This window comes from Aulonocara sp. 'chitande type north' Nkhata Bay, linkage group LG2 (assembly GCF_057382095.1).
Source record: "Aulonocara sp. 'chitande type north' Nkhata Bay isolate Kocher_YH1m ecotype deep benthic linkage group LG2, A_spYH_male_GT1.1, whole genome shotgun sequence".
Classification (NCBI taxonomy): domain Eukaryota; kingdom Metazoa; phylum Chordata; class Actinopteri; order Cichliformes; family Cichlidae; genus Aulonocara; species Aulonocara sp. 'chitande type north' Nkhata Bay.
This window is the reverse complement of record NC_141345.1, coordinates 24341762-24360271: the sequence shown is the minus strand read 5'-3', so window position 1 is coordinate 24360271 and position 18510 is coordinate 24341762. Positions and strand designations below refer to the sequence as shown.

Sequence of the window (18510 nt, the reverse complement as noted above, 5' to 3'; positions counted from 1 at the left end):
CCTCCCACTAGCTGCAATTACTGAACACAAATAGGCACGTTAATCTGTCACTGCCGTTGTCAGTCAAAGCCTTCACCTTACACTCCAGTTTTACAGCACCCAGTAATTAAAATCAAACTTATGATAAAACAGACCCCCAAAGACAGCACGATAAAACCTACTCACAATGGCATAAAGCATCTTTGGGAAAAACACATCTGTGGTGAACATTTCTTGTTTTAGTTTGACCCTTGTTCCATTCACTAACATGAAGGAGAAAGGATTAAAGCTCTGTCCTGGAGCCAGGCACCCTCGGGGTGGAGGAGACATTTCTGCGTCACTTTTTACAGTGATCGGCTGGAGACAATTATCAACTTTAGCTGTTGAGCTGTGCGGTCTGTTTCAGGTTTCTCACCCACACAGGCTCATAAAAAACTGGTGTTTCATGCATCATGTGACTCTTTTTCAGTCTGAGACACTATCAGATTACGACTATAAAATGGTGATGAAAATCTATAAACAGCATAAAAATTAACAGCAAATGAAGCAAGCAATTAATGCTACAGAAAATCATTAATTTGGTGATCTAGTGCGCAGAGCAGTAAAATAAACAATTTAACATGAATTAATTATTTTATTGCTGAGTGCGCTCTCATTGCTGCTGTTTATTTGTAATGTGACAGCTGCACATCAGAGCTCTGACACTTTAAACTGGATTTATTTAAAGGTTACTATCCAATAGCCTAATAAAAGCTGGGTATCTAGTAGCATCAGTTTCCCAATGTAAAACAGACTAATAATTTAAACTGGTGGGGAAGGAGTATGTGGATGGAGAGCTGTGTGTCTGTGTTGCATCAATGCCCGTGATCCAGTGGCACACATTTCAGATTTAAGAAGACATGAGTCAAGTATTGGGAGCTTGTCTTAAATTGTTGTGAAGCATACATTTTTATGCTTCACAACAATTTAGGCCAATTTTTTCCCTCTTAATCCCAATGCCACTTCCACAGAGGAACAGCAGAGATATCCAAGATCCACCACAGTGAAGGGAGTTGCCAGTAAATTAGGGAAGCCACTCTTCTCTTCAGCATCCCGAAGAGAGTGTAAGCCAGAACTTTGCACAAAGGTTAAGTCATGTAGCATAAATCACAGCACCTTAGATAGTTTAGAGAGACAAAGTAGACATATAAAATGTGTTCAGTGGGGGAAAGAAACATTAGGATAGAGGTGCAAACAGAGAGGACAGAGCACCCAGATCAGCGCTCTTCACTGCACTGCCAGTGTTGAGGGGACTGTGCACAAATGAGCCAAGAGCAGTGGCAGACTTACACAGCTCTAACCTTGAATTTGGCAGAATTTCAATGAACAACTCATCAATCTTTGATACGACTGCCTGGAAAATGTCCAAATGCAAATTAAAGTACAGAAATATAATGTAAACGGTGGCTGTAAATGCTACATTATTCTATCATCACTAGGAGAGGGCAGAGAACAGATTTCATGCAGTAAACAGAGTGAAAAGAGATCAGTGAACAAAAAACAATCAGTGAATCGTGGTAAACCACCCAGCAGTACATGGCTAAGCCTATTACAGCTTAACTAAGGGACGGTTCGGGGTTACCTGAACTCGAGCAGGTAACAAAGGCAGTGATGAGGCTAGCAGCTCCGTCGCTTCCATTTCTACCTTTATATGTTTATGGAAAAACCTTTAAATCTTTTTGGGAAGGTTTTTGACTTTGCTTTGTGGTGTCAGTTTTTTTTTCATATGTAAAAAGCACAATGAAAGTTATACGTGTGTCCTCATTTGTGTACTTTTTCCAGTGAGTAATTAAGTAAAGTACTGCATAATAAGTAGTAATGCATCTGTGGTGAACATTTCTTGTTTTAGTTTGACCCTTGTTCCATTCACTAACATGAAGGAGAAAGGATTGAAGACCTGTCCTGCAGCCAGGCACCCTCCGGGTGGAGGAGACATTTCAGCGTCACTTTTTACAGTGATCGGCTGGAGACAATTATCAACTTTAGCTGTTGAGCTGTGCGGTCTGTTTCAGGTTTCTCACCCACACAGGCTCATAAAAAACTGGTGTTTCATGCATCATGTGACTCTTCTTCCCTCTACAGTCAGAGACACTACACTGAAAAAAAGGGACTGGCCATCTCTTGGATTTATGTAAGCATCTTGCATGTATTTAACACAATTGCCTCATGTTTTAAAGATAAATGTAACTATATAGTGTAAAAACTACATGATATGCAGAAAGGGTGTATTAAATTGTTTATATCATGTTCAGGTGAAGTAAGTCAATAAGATAGCAACGTTAAATCTCGTGAAACCACGCGTGATTTCATCTCGCGGGCTTTGGATCGTGGTTTAAAAAATGCATCCATCTCAGTCAAGTCGAGCAGCCAACTCTACGTTTTTTGGTATGTCTTGATTTTTTGAATTAATATTTACCATATTTCAGCCAAATGTAGTTAAACGTCTAAAGTGCCGCCATGTAACATGCTAAAAAAGAGCCGTTAGCTTATTTGCTGTTTTATCTGTTATCAAAGAATTGGCGCTTTTTCATTTGAATTTGTCTTTGGCACAAGAGCCGTAATATCACATTAAACCTAATTACGAGGCACTCATAACATAATTTGGTTTTCTGTGTGAATAGATTTGTCAACTGACTCTTCAGTTACATTGTGTATTTACTGCACCGTGGTGTTAGTGAGATTTTGGACATTGAACAGCTTTAGCTAATATCATCAGCGGCATTATGCTAGCTTACATCCCTACCCCTCCTGCCCTCACCTGCTGTCCTTTTGTTTTTGTTTTTGTTGATGCACATTGAGAGACCACATCTATTCTGCATTTCACCAGGAGTCAGCTGATGGATTGTGGGTTCAAGGTGTTATGGTAAGAAAGTATATTCTATTTTCGCTTAAGGTTTCTGTAACTTAATTATAATAGGTTTTTTATAATTATTAGGTGCATGCATACTCAAATAGACCACCCTATTAATACAACTGAGAAATCCAAAATCTGCCATAGGTTTAACTTATACCTGTATGTATTGTCAGAAAGGTGATTACTGGACTCACATTAATGCACACTTGAACTAAAATGAGGTTGTAACTTGTGGGTTCTTGGGTTGCAAATCAGAAATAAACATTTTTTTAATCCCATAAGATCTGGAAACACAGTTTTTATTCAACAAAACATTACTGATTATTAACCAAGCACAGTGCCTGCTGTTATTTCAAAATAATTTTATGTCATTTCAGATGAAATGCAGCATTCCAGTGCATCCCAACCATGCCTTTACAGTCAAGGTTTCTGACGGAGCTGAGTTTCTCTCTGACAGTCTGCTGAAAGTGTTTGCAAAGTGATCGGGGGAACAGGGCACAAAGCTAAAGGATGTAGCTGCCATGATGACAGTAAGAACTTTAAAATTCTTTAACTACAAAGTGTATATGTATTGCATTAGGTCAGTAAAAGATTTTTATGCTGCATCCATTGAAACAGTCAACTATTACCTGTGAGTACTGATTCCACCGAAAGGATGCCATAATTTTCGTCATGCATTTACTGGCCCACTGAGAAAAATTGATCTTTTTAAAAAAATAAATGTTCTGGAAACTATATATCCATAAAGTTGATGTCAAACAGGAACTTTTGATATTGCTTTGTAGATGCTGGTGTTGCATGTTGACTGGTTTAAGTTTTGGTCTGGGATCATTTTCTTCTGTGCTACTGAAAAGTTCACAAATCTCTGTTTTCTTTGTTATAATACTTTAGGATGACATTAATGCTCAAAGGGAGTCTCATCAAAGTGCTCCACATCTGTGTGAAAGACAATTGCAACATCTTGGTGCAGGAGTTCATGGTGAGTGTTTTATGAGTAGATTGTGGATTTGCAACATTTAAAAATGCATTTAGTTATCCACTTGATCCTCATTGGACCAGTTAGGACCAGTAGTCCTCTTTAATAATTTGAAGTTCACATGAGGCCTGGTAGTGAACTCAGCTGCCGGCCCTTGAGGCCCCACCCCTGTATTAGGGGTCACATCAGTGTGAAAAAACTTTAAATTTGTCATTCTAGTGAACAAAGGAAAATCCCACCAATATTTACATTAGCTTTTGTTTGAAAAAAAAAAAGACCAACAGCTAACCAAATTGTGGGGCTGAAAGTCTAAATTCTAACATCTTCTGAGTGACAAAACCTGGATTTCTGATGGGCCAGTGTCTTTCTAAGAAAAACTAATGTAAAGCATTTGAAATTATGTTTTTCACCCTCTCTTAGAAACTCTGTTAGACCATGAATGGCAGCATGGCAGGCCACTCTTTGGCTATAGCTATTTACTATGTTGCTTGCATTGGTTTAAATTACTCTAACATTAGAACTGGTAGATTCAAAAGAGATGAGTTTAAAAAGGAATCTTAAAGAAATGTTTTGTTTTTAACCAGGACTTGACTGAGGCCACTGCACAGATTGAGAAAACCACAATGAACATCTGTCTCCAGAGGATGCACCAGGCAATGACTTTTCTGACGTTGGCATCATCATCGAGGGTATAGTAGTTCTTCAAGATCTGGATAACGTGACCTTTGCAGTAGCCATGCTGTTTGGACCTTTTTTATTCCTTCAACATGAGTTACCCATCACAACTCTGCTACACTTTTGAGGTGATTCAAAGGGTGGTAATGGAGTTGGAAGCAACTCAGCTCTCAAGAAAAGCTCACAACTAAGACAAAACTGCTCCTGCAACGAAGCTCACTGTTATGCATGTGAGGTGACCAGCTCTAGGTGAGAAGACATTTAAATCTCACACTTGTTCTGCTGCATTTTTGAAGCTCAATTCCAGGAACAGATCGCAGGGTTCATTTTTATATACACTGCAACTGCCATGAGGACGAGCCGTTTTTTTGTTGTTGTTGTTGTTTGTTTTTCCTTTTGCTCTGTACAAGTTCTCTGTCTGTTTGGCAGCATTTTTAAATTTCTCTTTGTATTTTTTCTTTCTTTTACTAGTGAAGAGATGTAGCATGAACAGTTATGCAGTCTAAATATCCCATATGGGCCGTGTGAAATGGTATTTTCAGTTTCATTCAGTTGAAGTAAGGAACGTTGAATATTTCTAAGCTTGCTGTTTTGAACCAAGATGTCACAGTATGATCAGTGCTGTAATTTTTGACAGTCACTGTATCAATGTTATTTTTGCATCTCTTGAATAAAGGTTTTGACCTGCAAGTGCTAATTTCTTTAGTTATTGGGGTAAAATGGGTAATGTTAATAGGAAGGTGTTTGCCAATTCAGTAACCTAATTTAATGTTAATGGAAACTAACATTACCTCAAATTGTTTAGTTATAATTGTTGTTTAACTGAATCTTGACGTCAGAGGCCTTAAATAGAATGTTTTGATTTGTTCTTTCCCAACATTTTTCAAAAGAAAGAGTCTAATTTCTTTGCTGTGATTGATTCCAGAGAACACGGAAGAACTGACATTATTTAACTGTTGGTTTATATAGATTCAGTAGTGGAGTAATGTCAGTTTAATTCTTTACCTACTGTCAATGCAGTGAAATTAGACATTTTGTTTTGAAAGGTTACTGGTGGATGCCAGCAACCATCTTGGAAGAGAACAATATAATCTGTTATAAGGCCTCCATTTGAAAATTGTGTATTTGATACTAGAATATAATAGCAAAATGTAATTTGAAGATAACATGTAGTATTTAAGTGACCAAGTAGTATTGGGTAAAAGTTATTGAATGGTGTTGGGATAAAGTGAGAAAATTGTGAAGGATTAAAATATTTCAAGAGCTCAAATTACTTCATCAAAACATGTTTAAGTCACATTTTATCAACACAAATTGCACAGGTTTATTGAACATGAATAAATTGTGTTAATTTAACTCAATTGTTTAAGTTGCTGCCAAAGCAAAACATCTGTGTGCAACAAATGTCCACCATTGAATTAAGTAAATCCAACAACATATTTTTTTCAGTGTATCAGATGACGATGATAAAATGGTGATGACAATCTATAAACAACATAAAATCTAACAGCAAATAAAGCAAGCAATTAACGCTGGTGATTTGGTGATCTAGTGTGCAGAGCAGTAAAATAAACAATTTAACATGAGTTAATTCTTTTATTGCTGAGTGCGCTCTCATTGCTGCTGTTTATTTGTAACATGACAGCTGCACATCAGAGCTCTGACACTTTAAACTGGATTTATTTAAAGGGTACTATCCAATAGCCTAATAGAGGCTGGGTATTAAATTGGTGATGAATAGCCTGATCCATGTTCTAATCTGTGTTCTAGTAGCATCAGTTTCACAATGTAAAACACACAGATAATAATAAATAAAATATATAAATATCTTGACATTGAAATATAAATAAAGTTGAAATTGAGGTGCCCCCTGTCATATTGACTTATTTATTTTCTATTATTTATTTTTAAGTACCTGTTTATATATAACTACAGAGTTATTTTCTCTGTAGAGGATGTAAAGATTTTAAAAATGTAGAACTTTCACAGTGTGTGTCTACTTGATGTGTGCTTTTAGGTGAAGGAATGGTACGGAGCGATAGCCACAGGCACGAATGATCTCCTGTGGTCGTTCAGTGGTGCATCTGGGTAATCTCAGTCTCTCACTGAATGTGCTCCTGTGGCTGGCCAGCATTGTCCTTAAGTTATCTCCAACACCACCTTTAGAGAGTCCTTCTCCGACCCCACAGTGTTGTGGCCTTGCCAGTTGGTTTATTTAGTCTGTTGGCATCCACAACCCTCAGTCTGCTGCCTCAGTGCAACAGCATAGAGTATAGCACTAGCTACAACAGACTCAAAGAAAATCCTGAGCATCGTCCGACAGATGTTAAAAGACCTCAGCCGCCTCAGGAAATAGAGACGGGTCTGACCTTTCCAGCACAGCGCAGTGGTGTTTTCAATTCAGTCCAATTTATTGTCAATAGTTTACAGCTAGGTCCATTATAGGTACAGTATATAATTGACATGGACATTATGTGTAGACTCTCGGCCTTCATTTGAGGGCATCCACATTCGATTGGATGAAGGGTTTAGGAGTTTCAGCTCCTTAACATGTGCCACATTTTTGGGCAGAAAAAATCAAGATCAGCCTCTACCAGAATAATGGCAAGAAAAAGTATAGAGAAGTCATGGAACAGCTCATGATCCAAAACATGGTGGAGGCAGTGTGACGGCTTGGGCGCACGGATTTTAAACCAAAACTCTGAACATAACTAGCTCCCAACCAGCTTATGTGACAATTGTGATTAAAAGCTAAAGCATCAATAGGATAAAGCAGCAGGGAATCTACTGAGGGTAAAGCCCAGAGTACCAAACGTTGTCCATATAAATAAAGATTGTGAAGACCGCTAGCTGGTACAGCAATGCAGGATTTAAAATACTTGCTTTGCAAATGTTTTACGAATAAGAAAAATCAATTAGAGGTGCTGAAAATCTCAAGAGGGCATCTTTTTATAGTGTCAGTCTCAGGTTAATTTTTATTTGATTTGTTACTACATTTCTGCAGAACTGATGACATTATATAAGCCTCATCTTTTTTGCTTCAGCAAGCTACAGACTTGTCTTTAAAAGCATCAACGCTAGACAGGTTGTGGTTTTATTTTTTACCAGTGACCAACCTGAACTCATTTCCATTAGCCGCTTGTTTTCATTACCCTTTGATTTTAAGTCGAGTATAAAGGATCTGCATAGATTTAAAGGCAAATCCTTCTCTCTGTGGGTAGTAGAGATACCAGGCTAATCAGCTTTATATTACTGACACATTCTTTTCCTCTTTTATGACACTGACTGCGAGTATTCCTCCTTCGCTTTCAAAGAACGCCGACCTCTTCTCTCCACTCATAACATTTTCTGTGCATTTGTATTTGTGTGCTGTAGAAGGTGTGAGTATGTGGTCTAAGGTTCATCTCTTCACTGCTGCAGGACCATGAGATGAGTCACTGTGTTGCCTTGGGGACACTTCCTGCACTCCTCATAAATATAGCAAATCCTAAAGTGCAGAAAAATGTTCCTTTTTGAAACTCGGCAAACGGGAAAAAAAATGAAGAGAAGAAATATGTATGTATATGAATATTTCAACATTTATGTAAGCTCGGAAAGAGTGAGGGTTTGTTTTGGAAATTATAATACACTTTGAAATGGTTTATCTCAGTGTACAGCTTTTGATAGGTGTGAACGCACAGGATGTATACGTTAGGGCTGGGCGATATGACCCAAAATTCATATCTCGATATTTTTTAGCTGGATGGCGATATAAGATATATATCTCGATTTTTTTTTTTAAGCCATAAAGTAAGAACAAAGAGAGTTCTTAGTCAAAGCTGTGTCCCAGATGTCACACAGGCACTTTTATTAACATACAGCACAGATGTACATGAAAAATTACTCAAAATTTAATTATGAGCATTCATTAAATTATAATGCTCCATAAATAAAAGAAAACAAGGTTGTTTTTGTGCTAAACAAAGAGCTCACAATTGTGCAGTCAAAATGTAAACTAAAAGACGCTGAGCGTAATAACAAAGACAGATTTCACAGCTGCTCTGTTCCCAAGTTTTACTGTGTGACTGACAGCCTGGAGTTTGAAATCCGCTTCATAACCACGTCTCTTACAGGTGCCATTTATGGTCCTTATACACACACAATACGGTAATATTACGTTGATGCACAGTACGTATCACTCCGCGAAGCTCCTCGGTAGCCGTAATGCGCCGACAATCTATCAAGCGGTGCAGCTCCGTAGCTTACCAAAGTCGTACTCAAACATTTTTGACAGATTGCTGAGCGCCGTGTACCACATAAAATCGGTTCGCGGCCATCAAGCACAACCAGAATTCATACATAAGGCGCGCTATCAACTTTTGAGAGAATGAAAGGATTTTAGGGTTAGCGCTGTTAGCTCGTTAGCATGTTTAGCTCGTTAGCACGTTGACGCCGTCCAGCCCCACGCATGGGGCGATGCGCAGTAACTCGTTAACGGAGATTTGCCGTGTCCGTCTTGTTGCTGCCTGCACGTGAAGCGATGGGGGAGGAGGGGGAGTTGTCTTCAGTGAAGGCGAGGCGGAGTAACGTTGCGTAGAGACAAAAGTGGACGAAAGAGAGGCAAACTTGCGGCTCCACAACTATAATTATAACGTAACATAGACTATATCGATATAAAGGATATTGTCACATCTTATATCTCGTATAAAAATATATCGATATGTTTTAAAAACTCGATATATCGCCCAGCTCTAGTATACGTGCAGGTGAGAAAAGTTTTTAAGAGAAAGTTCATACGAGTCATGGAGATGGTGTGCTTTTTTGTTAAGTGAAGGCAAAGAGGTTAGGGGGGAAAAAAGGAGAGTATATCCGTGGGCACCGCCTCAGGGCATCACACTCAGCGTGCCAGAAAGAGGGAGACAGAGGAGTAGAGGAGCATCTTGTCACCTATCAATCTCTCCACTTCAAGTTTTATTTGTTTTACGAATTGTTTTCCCTTCAACCTCCCTGCTTTTCAAGTCACGTATTGTTGTATGTGAAAGTATGTCATTGTTGTGGAAACTCAAGAGAGGGCACAATAAGTCCCCCAAGCTGCAAGTCTCTCTTTTTGTCTTTGGGCTGTCAGAGTTATCCTTGTCAGTTTTCACTTACTGTACAATAACAGTATAGTTTATGCTTATATTAGTTCAGTGAATTGTGTGTTTGCTACTGTATGCTCTCCTTTTCATGTACCTCTGCTCCTCTGCAACCATTTTTCCCTGCGTTTGAAATTAATCGTTGCATCCCGACAGAACAGATGATGGAAATCTTGGTGCGTCGCTCCAACCACAGCCTGAGAAACACTTACACAATCGCATTTCCTCTGAACTGGGTGAGAAAGTCACAACTTCATTTATAGTCTCTACCCACTCAATCTTTTTGCACAGTCACCAGGGATTCGGGAAGGATCACCAGTCAGACATTCACAGGGCCATCGCAGACAGACAAACACGCTCTCGCACTCATATTCACATTGCGGTTCTTACCTAATGATGTTTGGAGTGTGGGAGGGAAACAGAGCATCATGAGGAAACCCGTACAGCAGTCTGGGAATCAAGCAATCGGAAGCAGTTTATGGCACCATGACACCTTTATGAGTGAATGTTAAATTAATCAACAAAACACTGAATGAATGGTTTTAATATGAGCCAGGCGGGGTGCTTTCTCATGCAGCTACACTCTTATGACTACATCTCAGAAGAATTATGCAGGCCGTCTGGACTTATTTTGTAATGTTGTAAACTTACAAAATAATTCTCATCTTCCAGGAACCATTTTTCACTCTAACCCAAACTGGTTGAGGAGTTACGGTAATGTGAAGCAGCACACACGGTAAAATTAGGGCAGATCTGATTTTTCTGTCTGTGTTCAGAAAGCACCACCTTGTGAATACTTTCTGCTACCTTGATGTACCAAATGTCCTCGTAAAGCTCATCTCATTTTCTTTCCGAAACTGTTTGAATTTTCTCTTTAGCACAAACAGTAATGGTGTTACGCTGGTTTAAAGAGTGCTTATAAAATGGGCCTGACACCAGGTTGATCGCAAAAATATCCAAAATAAGTTAAACACATCTTACAAAGACAAGTGAAAAAGAAGAAGTGCATTTGCTTTGCGTTTGGTCCAGTTTCTTGAAGCTTTTTAAACTGCAGGGCATCAAACCTATAGTCCGTATACAAAGAATAGATATAATCCATTGGTTTTTGAGACGAAGCTAAAGTTAGATTCATGGATATTTTTAAATCCCCAGCTTATACATTTCAGCTAGACCGGGTCTAACAAATTGAGGATTCTTCACTCTCATAAAGCAGCATCTACCAGTCACAGTGTAGCCACGCCCTCAGCCATACCTTGCATTGAGGTGAACTCTACTCTAACAAGTGCTGTACAGAATAAATATACTTCTATGTTAAACAAAACTTGAAACTTATGAAAGTGAAGCCTCCAGGAAAATGTTTAATGAGACAGAAGTAGACTCATTTTCTTGCATCTATGCATCTACTTTTAGCAGCCACATGAAAAATAATATAGATTTACGACACTTCTGCACTCTAGACTCTCATATACTGTCTGTGGTCAAGTTTACTTTATATTTCCATCCTTCATCTTTGCAAACTGGTTACTGGCTCTGCTTCATATTTACCCTACAAACATGATCGTTCTTGGTGTTCTACATTCAATGAGCAAGAAATACAATAGGCAAGTTTCCTGAAATTTCCCCGTTTTTGCCATTTTTGCTCCACAATTACAGCCTGGCACACCTTAGATCATGACAGCATGGTGGTGCGGTGGTTTGCCTCACTGGGTTTGAATCCCTTAGTTGGTAGCTGGGGCTTTTCTGTGAGGGGTTTGCATGTTTTCCCCATGTCTGGGCGGGCTCTTTCTGGTTACTCCAGCTTCCTCCCACAGTCTAAAGACATGGATGGGGTTATGTTTTCTAGGCAAATCTAAATTGGCCATACATTTGCAAAGGTGGCCCTGCCCTCTGTGCCCTAAAATGCCATCACAAAGATCTCTTCACCATTTTTCTGTGGTTGCTGAAGAATTGTTGTTTCCTGCCTTCCCCAGTTCACAGGATCGAGGGCGACAGATGGAGGAATCCCTTTGTCGTTGCCCACTCCTGCTTTAGTTTTTGTCTCTTGGGGTTCTCACATCTCCCTCTGCACAGAGGTATTTTCAAATTAAATACTATTTAATGAACTGGAAAACCTGCCACCCTGTTGTGTGTGTGTGTGTGTGTACGTGTTGGGCAAGTGCTAGAGAGCAGAATGAGAAAATGAAAGAATAACTGTGAGGGAGATTAAAAGAGAGACGTATTTGCATTGCAATCTAGTGATTGCACAGCCTGTGCGTGGCGTCATGAAGCGTGTGTTCGTTAATTGTATATCTCAGCAGTTCTAATTGCTTTAATTCCCTGTAATTAATCAGTAATTGCAGTGAGGAGCCACGCACAGCTTCGCTCTGAGCGCAGAAGAACTTTTCAATATGGAGTACATAAATATAGACGGGAGAAAGGAACCAATGAAGATGGTTTGGAAACAGAGTTGAGGAAAGAGAGCGGGAGATGAAAGGATAGGAGGAGTGAAAGAAAACTGCTATATGAATAATCACATTTAGTATTCTCTGAAACATGAAGTATAAGTCAGACTCTCATTTCTCATTAATCTATTCTGATATGAATAAAAATGAGGGATTATGAAGCCGTTCCTACAGACTTTAAAAAGGGCTGCAAATAATCTGTGTAACCCAAGCCCAAAGGTGGCACCATAACACAGCAACAATTTTCTTCATGTGTTTCCATTTTTTACTGTTTTACTTGTTCAAAAGTCTTAATCAGGTAGAAACTTAATGTGTCATCAGAAAAGAAGGGTGTGGCAGCTGTTTCAGGGGAGATTCCTGTCCCAATAGCGTACCAGAGGGCAGGACTGACAGGAAAATCTTAGCTGTTTCAAGGGAGATCCCGGTCCCAACAGCGTACCAGAGGGCAGGACTGACAGGAAAAGCCCTCCCACTCACCATACTGTTCCAAGGTAATCCCCTCCTCTGCTTCTTTCTCTCTGTCGCACTCTCCCTACAAACCTTCCCTCAGCCCCCACTTCCTCTGTCACCCTGTCCCCCTCATTAATTCCCAATTAAGACAGCAGCCCACCCACACACACCTCCTTATTGCACATATTGCACATAAATGCTTTCTCTGGTCAGACTTTTAATTTACTGAGCTTTGAGCTGAGGATAGCAGACTCACTGAACTGTGCGACCGTGCACGCGTGTGTGTTTGTGTGTGAAAGGCGCATAGGGTGTATGCTTATGTCGTATAATGATTTCTACTCTGTTCCTGGATGAAAGCAAACTTTTTGCTCGTTCTCGATCGCTTTTTAAATGAGAGTTGCTGCCTGGTCTTCGGAGACCTGCTGCGCCCTTCCTTCTCCTCTGCCTTGTATCTGTCCCCTTACACCCCTCCCCACTAACACCCACCTCATAAATAGCCCTGGCTCCCTCGTAACAAGCTGGATTCTCATAGATCTCCATCAATTTGTGTCACACCAGGGATTCCCTGAACAAAGATGTCTTTGCCACATCATCCACAACATCTATGCATTAATAAGGCTGGAAAAAACAGCCCGCAAAGTGTCTGCCACAGCCTTGGTTACAGGGCTGAAAGACACAAAGCAGCAAGAAACAAGAAGAAAAAGCAGAGAGAAAGACAGAAAGAGACTAATGATAAAAGGCAAAGGTTTTAAATGGTAATGTGGGCACGCATTCCTCAGTATGTTAGTAATGTGACTGCTAACCAGAAAGCTTGTTCTGCCGATTGCTTTGTTTGTTCATTAAAGAGATTTCCCAGGTACACTCTCCATTTAGCCGAGGCAGTGAGTCGGCCTCCTGTCTCCTTCACGGTCGAAAAAGATGTGCTCCTGGGCGCGCTGGCCCTGCTGCTACTCACATCGGGCATGGACCTGGACCTCCAGCAGGCCCCGGGGACCTACATCACACCTTGCTCGTGATGCATCTCAGGCACAAGCAGCTCACATCAGAGTGTGCGTGGTGAGGCTGCATTGATCTCTAAATAGGAGGACAATACTGTTACAATATGGTTTGTCAAAGGGCTCTGTGTTAAATAAAGGCCATTTGAGCAACCTCATATTAAGCTCTAGAAAAAAAACGACATGTCACGCAACCTGAAATATCCTTTAGAGCACCTTTAAACACCGCTGATTATGCCGTGATCTTTGGAAAATCATATGATTTGTGAGCAGGAACGGCTTTTTGTGGCACAATTACAAACTAGACAATCCAGCCCTAATTTGGAGCTTAATTAAAAGAAGTCACATTGAAGAAGCTCAGCGAAAAAATAAATAAATAAAAGAAGAATGTGTTAACACAGAGAATACGTCATGGAGTATTTAGCCACTAATGAGTTTCATTTAACTTCAGCACTGAAAGGTCAGAAACCTCAGCCTGGGTCCATTTCACCATGAAATAACATACAGATCCATTTTCAACCACTGTGGCAATCCAGGATATTAAAACCACAAAGGGCAAAAGGCATAATTAGACCATATACAAACATGTGTGACAAAGTGTGGATTCATCCAGGAGGTGTTATATATATATATATATATATATATATATATATATATATATACTTTTAATACTTTTATTCATGAACTAAGTTTATATGAGGTCCTCTGTTTGCATTTAAGTGACTGTAATCCCTGATGTTGAGATGATTTCCCTTGAGAATCCCTACATGCTGTGATTCTGTCACCTTGTCGCCATAATTATGAATTAGTTTTGCCAGAATCGTCTAACCAAGTTGTTTTTGTGCCTAAAGAGATTTGTTTTTCAGGAGTAGGAAGAGAGAAAGGCAAAAGCAAATACCAGACTCGGTGTCATTCTGGAGGGCAAGAGCAAATTATGCATCTTATCATGTAATCTGCAGGAGTTGTTGATGGATTTTTACCATGATTATACACTTTGCTGGCTAACCCTCCTGCCCACCCAGCTGCCTGCGCCAAACCCCAACGTGGCCCTGCTGACTTTCTCCCTCTCTCACACACACACAAGAACACGCTTTTCTGAATCCACACTGCGCAGTTACCTTCTCAACAGTCGCAGTAAAAAGATCAAACTTGCTCGGTGAAACCCAACCTTTGTTTTATCCGATGGAGGCATGAAATGAGATTCTATTAATACCCGCAGCCCAATTGGGCTGGCTGGCTGACTCCCAGTGGAGGCAGCGCTGAAAAGGTTAGGTGCGGCAATTACGCAGGTGGAGTTGCAGAAAAGATGGGGGTGAGAAGGAGATGATTCTGCCTTGATCACTGGCTCTGAACAAGGTGTTAATCAGCTGCAGCAGAGAGAGAGAGCAGGAGAAGTGGGGATGAGGAGGGGAGGTGGGATTGCTGCCAGAACAGCGTTAATGACTCGCCTTGTTTTTTTGAAGCAAGTAGTTGCCTTTTCAAAGGCGAGGCAATTAGATGGGGACTTGTTTCGATGTTCTTCGGCTACCGCAGTGACTCGAGCCACGTCCACACAAATATGTTTTTTCGTAAACCCGGAGCTTTTGATATGTTAATCCTGGACTCCACGTAAGTCCACCGTTTTCAGGATCCTTAAAACTCTGGGATTGTGCATTAGCTTCGACAGACAGAAATGGAGAGTTATGGAAATGATAACACAGATGCCCAAAATTAAATTAATTAAAAAAAAATTACAGATTCTTATGAGTCATCATGTGTCCTCCACTCATTCGTTAACCAGTTCCTCTAATGGCCACTTCAGGCTTGTTCAACAAGCTGCTCAATCCCTGTAGACTGTAACATTAAAAAGCCCAACTTCACAGCACAGTCTGGTCTGTGGACAGTTTATCCCTTCATAGCAACTGCATGCCATGAGTGAATGTTTATAACTTACCCATTTGGATTTTATTAACTATAGGGTGTAACTAAGCTTCCTTAGCTGATACACTGTGGTGCGCTGAGTATATCTTCTCCACTCAGCTTTTTTCAGTCCCCACATGTTTACACACCACCACTGCAAGTCGTTAACACTTGTCTTCTCTCTCCCACGGTGCATGTTCTGCTCCGTATCCCTGTCTTTCCTCTGCTTTATCGTCTCACCTTGAAAAGACTGAAAGGGGCAAACAGCCCCACCCTGACCCTGGCTCTCCCACAGGTTTCTTCCTGTTAAAAGCAAGTTTTTCCTCCCCAGTGTTGCAAAGTGCTGCTCACAGGAGACCATCTGATCCTTAGGGCTTTTTCCATGGACACTGTAGAATCTTTTTGTGTGACTTGATGCTATACAACTAAACCTAAATTGAATAATGCTGTTTTTGTTCAAATATGGTATCTTCTGCTCCTGATAATGGTGCTTTCCTGGAAATTCCAGTTCCCACTAAGATATGTTTTTGTCGAATACCCCGGGTTAGCAATCCAAGATGGTGGCACTCTGTACTGCCACCATCCACGTAAACTCTGTACTGCTATTGATGTGTATTTGTGATTCTTAAATTAAGCCATGCATAGAGCACTGACCAGACTCTATCCTTGAATGTGCTGCAGAGCTGTTTTTAAGTACAAAAGACAAAAATACTTGGTTTTGCTAGTAATACCTGAATGTGGCTACTGTGTTTCCTCGCTTTTTTGGGAAGGTGCTAACTTGCCACATCACTCATTAGTTTTGAAGTATCTAGAATGAGGTATAAAGAAACCAAAACTCTGTAACGTAGAGTCCAGAAACCAGTAAGTAGGCGGTCTCTATCTTTTATATACAGGCTATGAGTACACTGACACATGAGCATACGACCTCTTTGTAATCTGAATGAAGATCACATACATGCTTTTGTACCCTATGTGTGTCACCCAGGACAAGGTAATTACAATAGTCAAAGTAACCTGTGCAAGTGTTGTCACACCGAGTTCTATTAATTTTTAAAAACCGCACTAAATAATGATCTACTGCTCCTAAAACAATAGTATAGAATAAAACAGCCCAGTGTGGGGCAATATAATGAACTAAGTGATCATGCTCAAATCAAATCAAAGCTAAGTCCTCTGTTGAATCAACCTCCTTAGTTGAATATGACATTAGCCCTGCTACACCTGATTAAAGGTCTTTTGTTACCAATAAAGACCCCGGACTTGCAAAAGCTCCTGCTGGAGCTGGAGGCCCTGCATTTCCATTGCAAGTCCCAGTTCACACAGTGCATTGATGTCTGAGTGCATGCATGTAGGATGACATGCATAAAGTAGTTATTATATGAGTTCTTTATACAAGCACACAATTTATTTGATGGACAGGTGACACATTACTGGAACCCTTCAAATCTCATTATGCTGCCTTGCTCAAAAGAAAATGTTGAGAAATGCGCCCTCTCTCACTCCCAAACCTCTCTCTTTGTCTCTTCGGATTATCCGGTAGCGCAGCAACACACCCACCATTAGTTTGCTGCTGCTGCTGACCCCAGTCATTCATTTAATTGGCTGTTAATTGCTATTCTCTCTACAAGACACAATGTATATGTGGAGCTATATTTAGGCTCGCCCCTCGATGGCTCTTCATGCTAAATTACAACTTTCAGCCAGCCGTTGAAGGGCCCCATTGTGGCCTGTCGTTCTCCCCCTCTGTGACTGACTGACAAGCTGGGGAGGGGGGGAGACATCCCTCTCTCCTGCTATCTATTCTTCCTTGCCTTTCTTGTTCTCTCCTTTTCTCTTGCTATTAGCTGCTGTACTGCACAGCCTGACACCTGGATCTGTCACGGTCTGCGGAGGCAGACCGTGCGGAAAGGTGTGTGGTGGACCCAGGTGCGAACACAAACGAGGATGCAGGAGTGGATTCCAACAAAACGAGCCTTTTATTATGGCTGATGAAAAGAACAAAAACAGAATGAGGGCAGCATACGTGTAGTACTCAACAGAAAACCTAAACTGGACAAAACTAAGGAAAGACTATGGCTGGAGGTACAGAACACAGGAGGTGGTAACACAGACGACGCGAGACAGACTGTATGAAACACAGAGACTAAATACACATGAGGGATGATCAGGGGAAGTGGCCACACATGGGAACACAGCTGACACACATGAACTTAACGACAGGACAGAAGGAGTGAAACTGAATACACTGACCGTGAATACAGACTTTCAAAGTAAAACAGGAAACATGGAGATTAGACAAGACACATGAACCGGGGAGACGTAGTACAGGGGAGATGACATAACCGACAGCATGGACTTGACAATATAAGACACGCAGACATAAACACACGAAGGGCAAGGGAGACTTAATACACGGGTAATATGTACAAATGGCTGGACTGCCTTAGTGACCCTAAACAAAGAATAAACATCAAAATAGGCTAAAACACAAAACACTGGGTCGCACGACCCAGGACCATGACAATACCCCCCCCTCAAGGGCTGGCTCCCGACAGCCCAAAACCGAGAAACCAAACAAAAACAGAAAAACCCCACCCAGGGTGGGAGGCGGGGGACCAGGACGGAGGGACCAGAACAGGAAACAAAACGAACAACAGAACACACAGGAGCACAAGACCAAAGTCCAAACAAAGTTCAGGGGGCCGACCCAGAGCCCACAGGCACAAGAGTACACGGGTCACATGGTCGGGGGGCCGACCAGGCGGGCGGCACAGGTGACAGAGCCGGTCCGGAGGCCGGCCGCGCAGAAGGCAGCGGCGGCGACGAAGGCGACGGAGCAGTTCAGGAGGCCGGCCACGCGGAAGGCAGCGGCGGCGGCGAAGGAGACGACGGAGCAGTTCAGGGGGCCGGCCGCGCGGAAGGCAGCGGCGACGGAGCAGTGTCAGGCGCACTGGCCGAGGCCCGGTGGACACAGGACCAGACGAGGCTGAAGACTCCGATGAGGCCGGACCAGACGAGGCTGACGACTCCGATGAGGCCGGACCAGACGAAGACGCCGGCTCTGAGGCTGCAGCCGACGACGACTCTG

At 41.4% G+C, this 18510-nt stretch overlaps 1 long non-coding RNA gene across 1 annotated transcript; it reads left to right on the top strand.

The window, feature by feature from the left end:
• Positions 1-2116: 2116 nt before the first annotated feature.
• On the top strand, positions 2117-5213 carry LOC147337872 (uncharacterized). The gene is made up of 4 exons (XR_015131555.1): positions 2117-2881; positions 3250-3402; positions 3764-3851; positions 4433-5213. It is a non-coding gene; the product is annotated as an uncharacterized LOC147337872 (long non-coding RNA).
• The last annotated feature ends 13297 nt before the right edge of the window (positions 5214-18510 follow it).